The sequence below is a fragment of the Ahaetulla prasina genome, chromosome 2 (assembly GCF_028640845.1).
Source record: "Ahaetulla prasina isolate Xishuangbanna chromosome 2, ASM2864084v1, whole genome shotgun sequence".
Taxonomy (NCBI): Eukaryota; Metazoa; Chordata; class Lepidosauria; order Squamata; family Colubridae; genus Ahaetulla; species Ahaetulla prasina.
In genome coordinates this window covers 159715377-159729347 of record NC_080540.1, presented here as the reverse complement: position 1 = coordinate 159729347, position 13971 = coordinate 159715377, and the positions used below count along the sequence as shown (strand labels likewise).

The following is a 13971-nucleotide window of genomic DNA, read 5'->3' as shown; positions in this document are numbered from 1 at the left end:
GCAACAATTCTTCTGAGCAGCTAACATCAATCCCAAAAAATATGTTTTCTTCCCATCTTTCAATGTATCTATCTACGGTAAAATACAATTAATCACAATGCAATAATCAAGGGTTTGCATAACAAACTCATTTACTGGGGGGCAGGGCGGGGGGAAACCAGGTCTTCACAACCTTGCGGAAGGCTATGTCCACCAAGTCAAAAGCTGCTTATCTGGAAATTGAGTCATACTTGACTGGCTCCCTTTAAGTGCTAGATGATAAAGCTGTATATGTGGTGATCCATTAAGAACACTTATCAATGTATCTTCTGATATAACTTCAAGAATTAAAAGCTGTTGGGCAAGTCTGTGGTTTAAATTTAATCTCCGTATTAAAAATTTATCACACTGAAGTTACCAATCTTGAGCCAGCAATCTTTCCAGCTGAGATTTTTCTATACACTAGGCATTAGTAAACCAGACACAGGTATGAACTACCTGCAGCTAGATATACTGTACAACAGATAGCCAAGTATGAGAAGACCCTAGACAAGCATTTAAATCAAATGTTTAACTATAACAGTGGTGCGATATACAACAATTAACGATCCCTATCAAATCTGGTAGAGGTCTGCATCACCCTTTCATAATGTATACTGGGGGAATCTATCCTTGGGCAATTTTTTTCCTTAAGAAGTACAGATGGTAGCAGTGGCAAGAAGTAGGAAATGGGAACAGTTGGTACAGGCAACAATCCTCTCAGTAATTGGTTGCATGGTGATTTTTAGCCCTACATCTTTAAATAAAATTCATTCCAGATATTCCTGGCAGCATCTGTTGTTTCCAGCAATCAAATTGTAACATCTGCAGGTTCCTCATTGCTTTGTTTTAAAGAAAGATAATGTAATTTTAGCCACTATCATACTTAAAAAACTGAAATATAAAGGAAGGCATGCTTTTCCAGAAGGTCTATACCAGGGGTCTGCAAACTTTGCTCTTTTAAGACTTGTGGACTTCAATTCCCAGAGTTCCTCAGCCAGCTTAGTTGAAGTCCACAAGTCTTAAAAGAGCCAAGTTTGCAGACCCCTGGTCTATACCAAATGAAGGTGATATATGAAATTCAAAGCCTGCTCTAGGTTTACCCACACCTGGTTGAACTGGTCCCAGTTTAGCATCTTATTCTCAAGGCTGTTTCCTTGCCTCTGGAAACTTAGAACAGATGCGACATGGTTTCGTCTCTAAGCTATGGTCAGGTAATCAAAATAACTCCTACCAGACTGCCACATTAGTTCTGATGTTCCTTCTCCTCCACCAGGGCATTTCTTCCCTCCCTTTCAGAGTTTGGTTGTTTTCATTTATTTTTTTTCCTTAAGCAAACTCACTGGAATCTATCTAAACTAATAGTTAAACTTAAACTAAAAAGAAATCAAGTGTTGAGCACATGAAGGAATTTTTACAATTGTTTAGGAGATTAAATGATTTTATATAGTAATTGTGGAATTGTAATTATCAGGGCTTTGTCTCTTTTATTACAATTTTTATGTGTTGAATCAGTGTTCCTTAAAATATTTTTCTCTCATGACCCACCCCACCTTTAAAAATTACAGAGGCCCTCAAAAGAGGTTTTTTTTTAAAAAAAACAAAACAGAATTTATCAACATTTACTATATTAAAAATTAAAATTGACTCACTGGCTGCAATTACGGCTTCCCACAATTGTTTGACAAGATTTTAATATTGTATTATTAATATTGTCTTATTCAACATAGGCTGCCAAATCTAATCTTCACTAGTGTTTCAGGGGTATGTGTAAACAATCCAGAATTTACATTAGTATTGCCTATACTATTCTATCAACTTTGAAACATTTAAGAATGGTTCTCTCAAGATAAAGCAATCTGCATTCCAAAATAAAAGTCTCTAAGACAGAAATATAAAGCAGGTGACCATCTTGAAAATAATTACGTTGCTAGCATATTCCATTCAAATTCTTTGGATTATTTTACTTGCATTCATCTAAAATGGGAAAGAAAAATGTGTGAATAAGATCAACTAAAAATACTACCTGTATAAAATAGAATGCTTCATTTTTTTCTATTGTGTGTAGTCAATTCAAAATAGTTCCCCAAAAGTGTAATCTTTGTTAAATGTCCTTATTTGACTTGAGAGTAATTTCCACAAATATTGATAAAGCTAGTTCTTTGCTTACAAACTGCCTTGTTTAGAGACCATTTAAAGTTACAACAGTATAAAAAGAGCTTTTCAATCAGCGCATTTGCAGGAATCATTACATTGTCCCATAGTCACACACCGCTAGTGTGTTTCACAACTGGCTTGCAACAAGCAGAGTTAATTGTGAAGACAGAAGCAAAATTGTTCCTCAAGATCACCTGATGTTTTCCTTAGCAACTGTTGCACTTAGCAACAAAGTTGCTGTTCCCAATTGCTAAGCTAGGACTGCCTGTACTAGAAGATACTGAAATCATTGTGCTTGCACTCTTACTATTTAGTGACACCAAAAGTTGTTAGATAAAGACACAAACTTTTGGGGACAATATATTAACAAAAAATAAAAAAGGAGGTGGGGAGGTGACTTTAAAAAGAAACATTTGCTCATCAAAATTGACAACATTAAAACTAAGAAACAAAAAACAAATGTGTTGCTCAATTGTTTAATAATTGATTTATCAAGAGAAACAAAATGCATTTAAAGTATGTGGAGAGCTACCTACCATGTCTATTAGCTTCACTATTCCATTTCACTCTGCAATGGAATAGCAGCTGTAACTAATGACTTTACTTAGTGTGATTTTACTGTTAAAAAGCAATGATATATAGCACTCAAATTGAGATATCTAGAATATTTAGAATATCTTGTTTCCTAAATAAGACACTATTTCAAACAGTAGGTCAATGTAAATGGAGGTGAGGTTTCCTCTGAAGGCAAGTATGCTTATAAATTCTAAACAGAAATCTTTAAAATTATCAGAGTGAAATGTTCCTTCAATTTTAATTCAGAAAAAGATGGCTACCACAGTGATCCTGATGTTTGGGGAACACTTCATTCTGCTGCATAAAAGCCATTCCTTCATCAGCAAAATCTCTAAAGGCATAGCCATAGATATGTCTGCCTTCCCAAAAAATATCACAGCAATGTGATAAGGTTTGATTTGAGGCTATGAGGCATCTTTAATGCCTTTGGGTAGAGGAACAAAGCTGAAACTACAGATAATTCTTACATTACTTGTCAAGTACAGAATGGTACCTTATCTGTTAAAGTACAAATAACAGACTATGCCACAGTAGGGGCACTGGAACTTCAGATCAGGTTCGCAATCTATTCTTTCCTATCTTGGACTGCTATTCTTTTTCAAATCAATACAAACAGATAAGTGGCTAGGCTGAGCAGCCCATGTGAGGCACAGGTAAGAGTACCGTATTAGGACAATATTATACAGTACTAGGAACAAGATATTTAACTCATGTTCCTACCCAGACAGATACCACTTTTGTCTAATTATCATCTCTGCTTCTGTCAGTTAGACTCAATGATGAAGTAAAAATAAGTGGGCAGGTGGAAAGAGAATTACACGCTATCTTGAGCTTCTTGAAGGAAGGATGAGTTATCAATGCAGCCTTCATTACAGCTAAAATCATAAACTGGAATATTCCTAGCTCAAACCATGATAGCGTAGTCAAGCACCATTAATTCAAAGTCCATCTCTTGGAGTCATTTATTTCATTAATCAAATGCATCTGCTGCCATTTTTATTTCATGAGTTGGAACAAAATTGCTCAGTTCAGTCACATAAGGACTAGAACATAATTCTATGTCTACTTGAATAAGTATTTTTTCTGAAGCTTTGGGAGAACCAAATTGCAAATAAACTGGACAATCAACCAGAGGAAATGCCTACTGAAAACCTTTGTTTTTATATTCTTCCCATCACTGAAGGGAAGGCAAAAGCAGGTAGATATAACATTGTTCCAAATAAAGATGAGAAATTCCCTAGACATAACTCTAGTACATCTCCACTGTAGCAAAAGAATCAGGCTGCAGAATTACTGAAGAAAAAAGTTTAACTTAGGCAAAAAATAGAGAACCATTCATCAGCGAAAGTCATCTTAAACCTGGAAATAGGGGACTTTTTTAAAAGACTGTTTTTAAGTATCTAAGAAAAATTTGGAGAAGGGGAGAACAGGCCATAGACTTTTGCCATATCCCTCTGTGATAAAATCTTATCTTTTAGAATCTGGAGTATGTAATTTCATTAAGTTACCACATACTTGTAAGCAGAAATAATGCATCCAGAATGACATGGCACCTTCACTGCAGAGAAACAAACTGTCCTTGAATAAGATGACATCATTAGAAGACTTAAACATCAGATGGATGCAAATGATCCAAGCCCGATCTTGTTTTTAAAAAGTTCACAGCTGTTACATCTAGCATAAAACACAAGGCATATTCCAAAGCAATGTGTACTACAATGTTTTTAGTGCAGAATTTGAGCTGGGCCACCAGATTGAAATAGTTCAGTACAAAGATAATCAGTATCAGGATTGAAATAGTTCAGTACAAAGATAATACTGATGCACTATCAAACAAATACTAACCAACTATTTTAAAAGAAGAGAACTATTATCTCTCTCCACAAATAACACACTTGTTTTGTAAATTAGCATCAGAAAACCTTTTAAACATTTAGTTTTGTATTAGAATTTTTATACAAACAGGAAATACAAAATACATATATTATTTATAGACTATATTGGCAAGAAAGAATATAATCCAAAGCAAAAAGTTTATCTGGTCAAATTATCAAAGTTAACTGAGTCAATAAATAGCCAATAAATACAACCAAAATTGTGCCGTCTGCCAGTATTCATTTTCAATGGGGAAAAAAATCAGGTTCTACCACTGTGAAAGGGAAACTCTTGGCAATGTGGGATTTTGTACACCGTTGTCAGGTCTTCTCTTTCATTTCAAGTTAAAGAGAGACAGTTACTACATTCTTTCCTTGCTCTTTTCTGCATTTCTCCTAGGTCAATAATATTAAGAGGCTGTGATTAGAAATCTATACAACACTCCGATGGCGCACTCTAGGTTTGCCTAAGGGTATATAATATAGGTAGCATATCCTTGTATAAAGTATTGTTAATACGGGCAATTCTGTTTTCAATATCCTTCCTTTGTGATTCCAAGTACAGAGTTTGCCTTCTATCTTACAGCTGAGCAAGGGCTAATGTTTTCACTGAATAGTCCACCACAATTTCTGATCAGTCACAGGCAGCTGAAATCTTGTTTAATGTATGGGTGAAGTCTGATTTTTTTTTTTGCATACCAAGATTGATCACTTGACTTTTATTTTCAACTGCATTTACCCTTCTGAAACCCATGCATCCTATTTGAAGAGAATCTTTTAGTGATTTGCACAATCCTTTTACTATCTTGAATAATTTGGTATAACCTGTAAATATGTCCCTTCACATTGCTCATGGATATACAAGCAAAACACTGCTCTGGTATCCAGAGGACTCCATTTTGCACAATATCAGTGTAGGAATTGCCTATTTATTCTTATTTTCCAATTCCTGGTTTTTAGTTTACTGCCAATTTATGAGAGTATCTGTCCTCTTATCCATGGCAGATGATGATTTATCCATGGCTCAAGAACCTTTGGTGACTGACTTTTGTTATAGTTTTTTGAAAATCCAATTATGTAGTATTTATTGGATCATTCTTGTCCACAAGCTTTGCCCATACTATCAAAATAGTCTACAAGGTTAGAGTGCCTTACATTTGAAGAAGCCATGTCTCTCTTTTAATAAAGGAAGATCTGATCAATAACTTGTTACTAGCCCCTCAAGTCATTTTTAAAAGATTGTAGTCATATTGGCTTTTTTCTACTGTTCTGTACAGATGCAAGTATTAAAAGATTTATTAATACATTTTTTCATGTAGAACGTAAGAACTCTTGAGTAGGTATCACCTGTATACAAAGGTTATTTTTAGTTGGTCAGGTTGTCTTACATTACCTCTCATTGTGTCTACAGGTAGTTCTCACTTAATGACAGCAACAGGGAAATACTGTCACTAACCAACAAGGTCATGTGATGTTACACTTTACAATCAGGTCACTTAGTGACAGACATTCTAGTCCCGACTGATTGTTAATCAAAGACTTCTTGTGTTTCTTTTAGTTTAAACCAATATTCCAAACTGAGAACCTGTCCTACAGTCTCAAAATTAGTTCCATTTCTATATTTCCATATTCTCCTTCAGCACACCTTAAAGCTCCCACTATCCTAAGATAATTAAGGTCACCTTAATATACTTCGCCATCCATTCCACAAAATCATTATTTTTCCTTCACTGCTTCGATTATTCTCCTCACTTGCATCTTTGATCCTTCACATTAACCGGTCAGATTCCCTTCTGGACTCCATAGATGCTGATTTAGATACCATGACCTAAGGCAGTGGTTCTCAACCAGTGGTCCGCAGACCCCTGGGGGTCCATGATGTCATCACAGGGGGTCCTGCAAAGGCTTGAAAAAATGTTATGGTTTAAATCTTGAGTTAAATCTTTGTGGTCCGAGGCCACATATGATATTTAAAGGGGGGTCCATGGGGAAGAAAATGTTGTGAACCATTGATCTAACGTACCGGTATACATTCTACCTGAAATTCTTTATTATAGCTTTTTATCTCCAAACGTTGTGGAGAAATTGGCTCTCTTTATTCCTCTATTCAACTTTTAATAGCTCCCCCATCTTCTAGATATTTATTTTTCAGAAACAAAAAAATGACTGTGTGCCCTTTCCCAGCAAGTATCCATTTATATTCACATTGAAGGCTTTGACAAAATAATTACTTTGTGACTAGCTTAATAACAAAATTGTGGATGCTATTTAAAGTCCAGTATCATAGCTCCCTTGACTAGCTACTCCAAGAAATAATCATTTAGGGTTTCTAGAAATTAGATTTCCTCATGTCTAGAACAAGATTTTAAAGTCAAAGTGAGGATTACTGAAGGCTCCTAATACTATTGGAGTAAAACCTTGTTTTAACAGACCATTTGGGGGAGGTGTTAGTTGCAGTTAAAGTATCTGTTAAATATGAAAGGATATTGTGGGAATTTATATCATTTGCGTAGGGATGTTAGTAAGAATATAATGTAAATCATCACAGATGCTGTGTTAATTGCCTCTTTAAGATTACTTTAGATGCAACATACATTATTCTAAGAGCCGTCTCTGATCTGCTGCATCCATCAAAGTAAATTAGTCTGTTAAATCAGTTTCTTTTTCATATGCCTCTCTAATTTCTTTTTTCGTTCAACAGTTCAGTTTTACTGTCCTGGTTCAAGAGGATAGGAGTGATAGTATAGTCCTATTAACTTGCTTTTACACAGATAGGGAATCCTCTGTTGTTCGATAGAAAAATCTGTCTCATTTATATCTTCTAAACCAGCGGTCACCAACTGGTGGTCCACGAGAAAATTTTGGTGGTCTGCAGAAAAATTATTTGCATTTTTTTATATTGCACTAAATCAGGGGTCCTCAAACTACAGTTCCTGGGGCAGATACGTGCAATGAACATTTGTGTTGCTGCAGAGTGTCTCCCTCTTTGGGGTCTTTTTGTGTAGGTCAGAGGGGGACAGAAATTCCAACTTGGGGTCTGTTTTAGCCTCCTGGTGCAGAGCTTTGGGCGAAGGTTGGAGGGAAGTGCTGCTGGTGGCAAAGAGCCGGAAGGCCTTGTTCCAGTGGGACTGCATCATGGCCTGGAACTGGCTGACCATCTCAGCCCACTAAGCCTCCAGGCGCCTGTACCCGGCCTTGCACTCCCGCAGATCTTCCCTCTGCTTGAAAAGCCTATGCTCATAGTCCTCAGTGAGGTGCTTCTACTGAGCCTCCTTCTCGATCAGATCCAATTTGAACTGAACTGTTTTGCCAGCTCTTTCTCATGGTGGCTGCTTAGCTCCAACAACTGCTTCCTATTGGGGCCCTAAGGAGCCCAGCCAAGCAGGTGAGGAGTGGCTGGGAGTAGAGGGGTGAGAGAGGTACCCCTTGACATAAGTGACCTCAAGTTGGCCACACCCATCCAGTCACATGACCACCTAGCCACGGCCACCCAGCCGGTCATTAGGCAGATCATTTTAGTGGTCTGCAGGATTTAAAATTATAAATTGAGTGGTCCCTGAGGTCTGAAAGGTTGGTGATCCCTGTTCTAAACTTTACGGAATTCCATGACTTCGATACACAAGGCAACTCTGTTCCCAGTATATCCTTCCTGAATGTATAGCCAGAGATAATTGTACCCTATTATGAATCAACACTCAAACTGTTCTTTTGTGGTTTAGATTTCTAGCATATACAAATGAGCACATATGCAGACTCACCTTGAAACTTTACCTTTGTGATTCTCTTGATGGATTGTTATTTATTTCCTAGCTATTCCCCACTAAAGCAGACACAAAGGTTTGCACTCAGGGGCGGTTTTTTCTCCCCAAGCCAGATGTACTTCCCCTTCTTATCAGGTTCCAATCTCTTGAGAATCAGTCTATAGAAACCACGTATGAATAGCAGGACCAGTCTACTGTATTACCGTAAATTTGCTACATTTTCATTTTAACCAAACTAATTCATTTAGATTACAACAGATATACTTGTCAGGTAAAAGCCGAAGATGTCAATCACTGGATTCTTGTTCAATTTTATCATATTGTAGGTGAGCTTAGCTACACACACACAAAAGTTTGCTGAGTCCCTCAATAAAATCAAAGGACAAATTCCAATGTTCTTGTTAGTAATTTAAGCAAATGCTAGCTAAGGAAGGGAATCAACTAGGCTTTGGGTGGCTGGAACTTAGATACTGATTTACTGGGTGACCATGGGCCTAAACTAATTTACAGAATTATCATGAAAATAAAGTGGGGAAAGAAAGGTAAGCAACTATGAAAACTATGGTACCATGCTTGGGGGAAAAACCAGGTTTATATAATTTCATGTACATATTTTAAATATATGCAATATTTGTTGATTTTTTTAAAGAAGATGTATGACCACCACTTAATAGTAACAAAGAAAAACAAGGTTTACATTTACAACCTAAGGTCTGTTCTATGCTTTTGTTTTCATTGAAGAAATGTATCTTATAAATCAATAATTGTATATTTTGGTAATAACAGAAATTTAACTTTTTTGTATCATTCACATCTGACCATAATACAGATGCTCCTTACATTAGTAATATCTTGAAAGATAGCATTCTAAAACAGCTACTATTGTGACATCACTGCTACTGATCAATAGAGACTACACCTTTGGAGAAATTGCAAAAGAAGTTGCTTTGTTACTTATCTGGAACAATTTAACAAATAATTTAACCCTTCTTATTAATGTTATACATATGACAAATTTATAAAAATAAATATAACTCTATATAATACTATGTTTCCCAAAAAATAAGACCCTGTCTTATATTTTTTTGAACCCTGAAATAGATACTTGGCCTTATTGCCATGTGCTCAAAAACCTGATTGAGCTTCAGAGGATGTCTTATTTTGGGGGTAACAGGTACCATTGTTTAAATTATTATACATCAAATTACCTAAAAAGTACAATATAAATCTTACCAACTGTATTTTTCCTTCTAAGGTTTGACTGCTGAATTTTGAAACAAAGTTTTGATATGGGTTAAATAATTTTCAAGTAATGAAATCATTTAAAAAGTTGATTATCAAGGGAAACTAGTCCAGCAACTTCCTTTATGCAAAAATATGAATCTCTCCCACAGTTGTCCATATACAATTGCTATGAGCATGAAGAATGAAGTATTAACTTACTTTAAATCTTCCAATTCTTTTATCACCATTCCTTCAATTTCTTTACATCATCTAACAGTGATATTATTCCTTGTTTCCACAGTAAGAACATAATGGCTCCTATAATAAATTCCGGATGATTTTCACATTTTGACTCAGTTTGAAAAATTATCAGATGATCTTCCAGTATCCTGAAACCCTGAACTTAATGACTCCTAGGGTGCAGTATTTTAGACTTAAGTATGTTTTTTAAAGAGTGGTATTAGGCACGTGGAGGAGGGATGGAGTCGAAATTTTTCCTAGAATCACATGGCTGCTTTCCATAGCCGCAGCAGGAAAAGGCATTTGATTTGGTAGCAGTGCTCCTCTGTACTCCCAAAACATATTTTTCTCTTTGAATCTAAAACCTTGCAAAGTCCTAATTTTCCTCCTCCTCCTCCAAGCTTATGGAGCTTATAAAAACTGGAATCATTGATAATTGTCTTAGGCTTCCAATGGTTCAGAAGAAAATTTTGCACTTCCTGAAAATTATCGAATGTAACATAATGCAGGAATAGTCAAACCTTTACTGCTAGAGATATAAAAATCCTTGTTTTACCAAAGTTACTATTTAAGGTATCCTTTTTCAGGCTTGTTTTTATATTTCATTTAATATTCTCAGAATGAAGATAAATTCTTTAGCATTAATAAATCAGTAAGACAAAACATTAATATTTACTATGATTAACTTATATGTGCCCTCAAATTCCAAGGCCTAGCCATAAGTAGGAGTACTAGTCAAAAGATTTTCTAGAATCTTCCAAAAAGAGAGCTTTCAGTAGTATTTAGATTTTTGTTTTAAACCCAACATTAGGAATTAACCTCAAGGCTAAAGTCAACTGAAAATAAGTTAGCCTTACATTAAAATATCTTATCCCAAGGCATAACTTTTTGCCTATTTTTCAGGATATCTTCTGTCACACAAGATAATCCCTGATGTATGTATAAAAAACATAACTTTTGAGTGACTCATGCTAAAATCCAACATTAAGGTAGTGGGCAATGCCCCACAAATGCCACCCATAACACTTCTGTTTTAGTGAATCTCATGTTGTCACCCCCCCCCTTTCACACTAAAGAATGAAAGCTGGCAATATACAGGGGGGAGGGGAAACAACTGCTTTTGCAAAAGTATCTATAAAAACCTAATCAGAACATCAACAATTCCCACAAACTTATCCTTAGGCTTTTGGAGGGATACTTTTGGCTCAGTGATGCAGCCTCAGATAACGAACCTTTCCCTCTGCGCGCCCCCCCCTTCAGTTCCACATCTAGATTATTTGCACCAGGTGTGAGTGACACTTGGAAAAAGATCTCTCTCCTCCAACCAAACCCTCGATTTTAATAATCGCAGCAAGAGATAATTACTGACCTCACCTTCAGGTAGCTACACACTTTAAACGCCAAGGGAGGGAGGGAATTCCTATTGAGGTTAACTGCAACCTCCCATTTAGGCAAACCCTGAACTCCAGTTGACAGGCGGCACCAAACCCTCCCCCCCACCTCTCGCCTGGAAACACACAAGAAACCCTCCGATCAGGCTCAAGAGAGGAGGGCAACCAGCTCCCAAATCGCCCTAGAGACACACCGCGTTCGATCCCGGAATCCTGTTTCAAGGCAGCGACTTGGAAGGGCTGCGACAAAACAAGACCTCCAAAGCCTGGCCCGGGGATTCAAATGCAAAAAAAGCCAAAGGGGAAGCCCGTCGTCTCCTCCTCCTCCTTCCATCCTGCAACGTAAAAGGGTGAGGCACGTTTTCCCTTCCCCTCGCCCCCCTCCTCAAAACCCATCCTTGCCTGAACAAGGGGCGCTTCTCCGCTCTCCTTCCAGGGAAACATCGCCCAGCCTTCCACAAGGAAGGGCCACCCCAGGGCGGCGAGGATCACCCCTCCCCTCACCAGGCGCCTTTAGGTCTTTTTACCGGGGTAAGGGTCTCCCTCCCTCCCTCCCTCCCGCCCTCAACCGCGAAAAGACCCCGTGTAGCCCGGCCCCTCGCAAGGCACGCCCTCCTCTTCACGCCAGCCAGCCAGCCCAGCTGAATCCAGCCACTCACCGGGTAAGGGTTCCTCCCGCCCGCCGGTCCCTCCTCCCTTCCCTCTACACAGGCCGGGGCTGCAGGGCGAAGCCCAAGATCCCCTCAAGAGGGGATGATGCGGAGGTAGCAGCTCCGTGCCTTCGGAGGGGAGGGAGCGGGAAAGAGGCAGCAAAGGGCGGCAGCGGGCGGCTCTGGCACGCAGGCGGCGGCGGCCCAGACCGGGCAGACCACCAGCCCCCAACTTCGTCGGTGATAACAATAGGACTGCCGGCGCAGCGTCGCCTTTTATAGGGAGGGGGCACGTGACGCAGCGCGCCCCGCCTCCCCCCTCCGCCCCCGGAAGCGGCGCGCTTGCACTCGCGCGGAAGCATGGGAAACGTAGTCGCCCTCAGAAGGGCGGTGCTTGCGCAATAGAACGTTGCGGGGGCTGGGTGGGTGAGTTTGTCCAGGTAACGGCGGCATCTGAGGTGAGGATGAAAAGAACCACGTAACGCTTGGAACCGTGGGAAATGGAACCCATCGGCTTCTTCCAGCGCTTGCTAAAATTAGGTTCCAGAATGCAACCTGGCTGTTTTCGCTAAATAATAATAATAATAATAATAATAATAATAATAATAATAATAATAATAATAATAATAATAATAATAATAATAATAATAATAATAATAATATAATAATAATCGAACAAGACTGGTAATAAAAAAAATCCGGAGAGGCTACCAGCCTGTAACTTCAAGTTGCCATCTTATTCTGAGTGAGTCTATTTTAAAAATAAAAACCAAGATAATCTTGTATTCCAGATAGTGGAGGAGAACTTTTTCCAGAACTGCTTGAGGTTAGGATGTTTGTGGGTGTGTGGAGAGTGCTATTTTATCACACTCTGCAATCGTGATACATCTGCAGGGATTGTGGGGCAGTTTCTTTTTGGACTAATAAACCAACCAGAAAATAATAAACGTGAATATCAGATAGGATTCGGATGAGAATCATTATACCAAGTAAACAACTGCAGGACTGTTTCTAGATTTAATAGCTCCATAATTATATGTGGCTGTAATTGTAGTCTTAATTTAAAAACAAGTTCAGTTAACTTGATTTTGATTCTCAGTTATAATAGATTCAGTCAGTATGTTGCAACTAATTAGAAGTACTGTATCAGACTTGACAGGATCAGATAAAAATCTGTGCGGAAAATGTAGACACCATATGCATAAGCCTACAAAAAAAAATGAGTGTGAGAGAGACAGAGAAAGTGAGAGATCAGTTTTGTTATAAAACTAGATGAGATAACATATAATTTAATAATCACAGGCAAGCTGATTGTACTGTTTAAAAAATCAAAATTGCCATTGTGAAAATAAAACAGAACCTATAAAAATGTAGTGACTCTTTATAAAATATGCAAAGTTCGAGACCTCCAAGATGTTCCCCAAATTAAATTGAAAAATCAGAAGGCTGTACCATGAAGTCTGTCATTTAGAGCCATTCTCAAGCCATTCATTGCAACAGGATCATGAAACTTGGGTGATGATAAAGTTACAGTCGTTTAAATACAGTTTGGATTTACACATTACAATAAACCAAAATATGGTTTTTTTAAGCACTAATTATTCTCCTGGCCTCATTACACAGAACACTAGCCCATAAATCATAGATGGATTTATTATAAGAAGCCAAGGCCAAGAACTGCATTATCATTATGGCTTAGCTGAACATGTGAATCCAGTCACTGACACTCAAGTTCCATTACATGTTTTTTTAAAAAAACACTGAATAGGAATTTACAGAAAATACAGTCCTCTTGTTGAAATTATATATATGGATTAAGTTCTAAGTGAAAGTATACCATATGGTTATTCCCTTAGATTCTAGGATAGAAGAAAGTTGGGGAATAAACACATTTAATATTCCTGTGTAGTTCCATTTTTCAATTTTGATTGGTTCCTTTCACTCCCTTCGAAGTTAGTCTCAACATTAGATTTAAGAATACTGCATTCAGTGCCCAGATCTTAAATACTGCAACGCTTTTGCTCACCACTGGATGGAGTGGCATGAAAGGAAAATACATTTGGGGAAACATGCCTATTGG

General features: G+C 37.8%; 1 protein-coding gene across 2 annotated transcripts in view; it reads right to left on the bottom strand.

Moving 5' to 3' along the window:
• The window catches only part of CSRNP2 (cysteine and serine rich nuclear protein 2), a 46045-nt gene extending 33908 nt beyond the window's left edge, over window positions 1-12137 (bottom strand). For both annotated transcript variants that reach the window (XM_058166460.1, XM_058166461.1), the window contains exon 1: window positions 11901-12137. The gene's annotated coding sequence lies outside the window, so the exon portion shown is untranslated. The remainder of the gene's footprint in view (window positions 1-11900) is intronic.
• Window positions 12138-13971: the final 1834 nt, after the last annotated feature.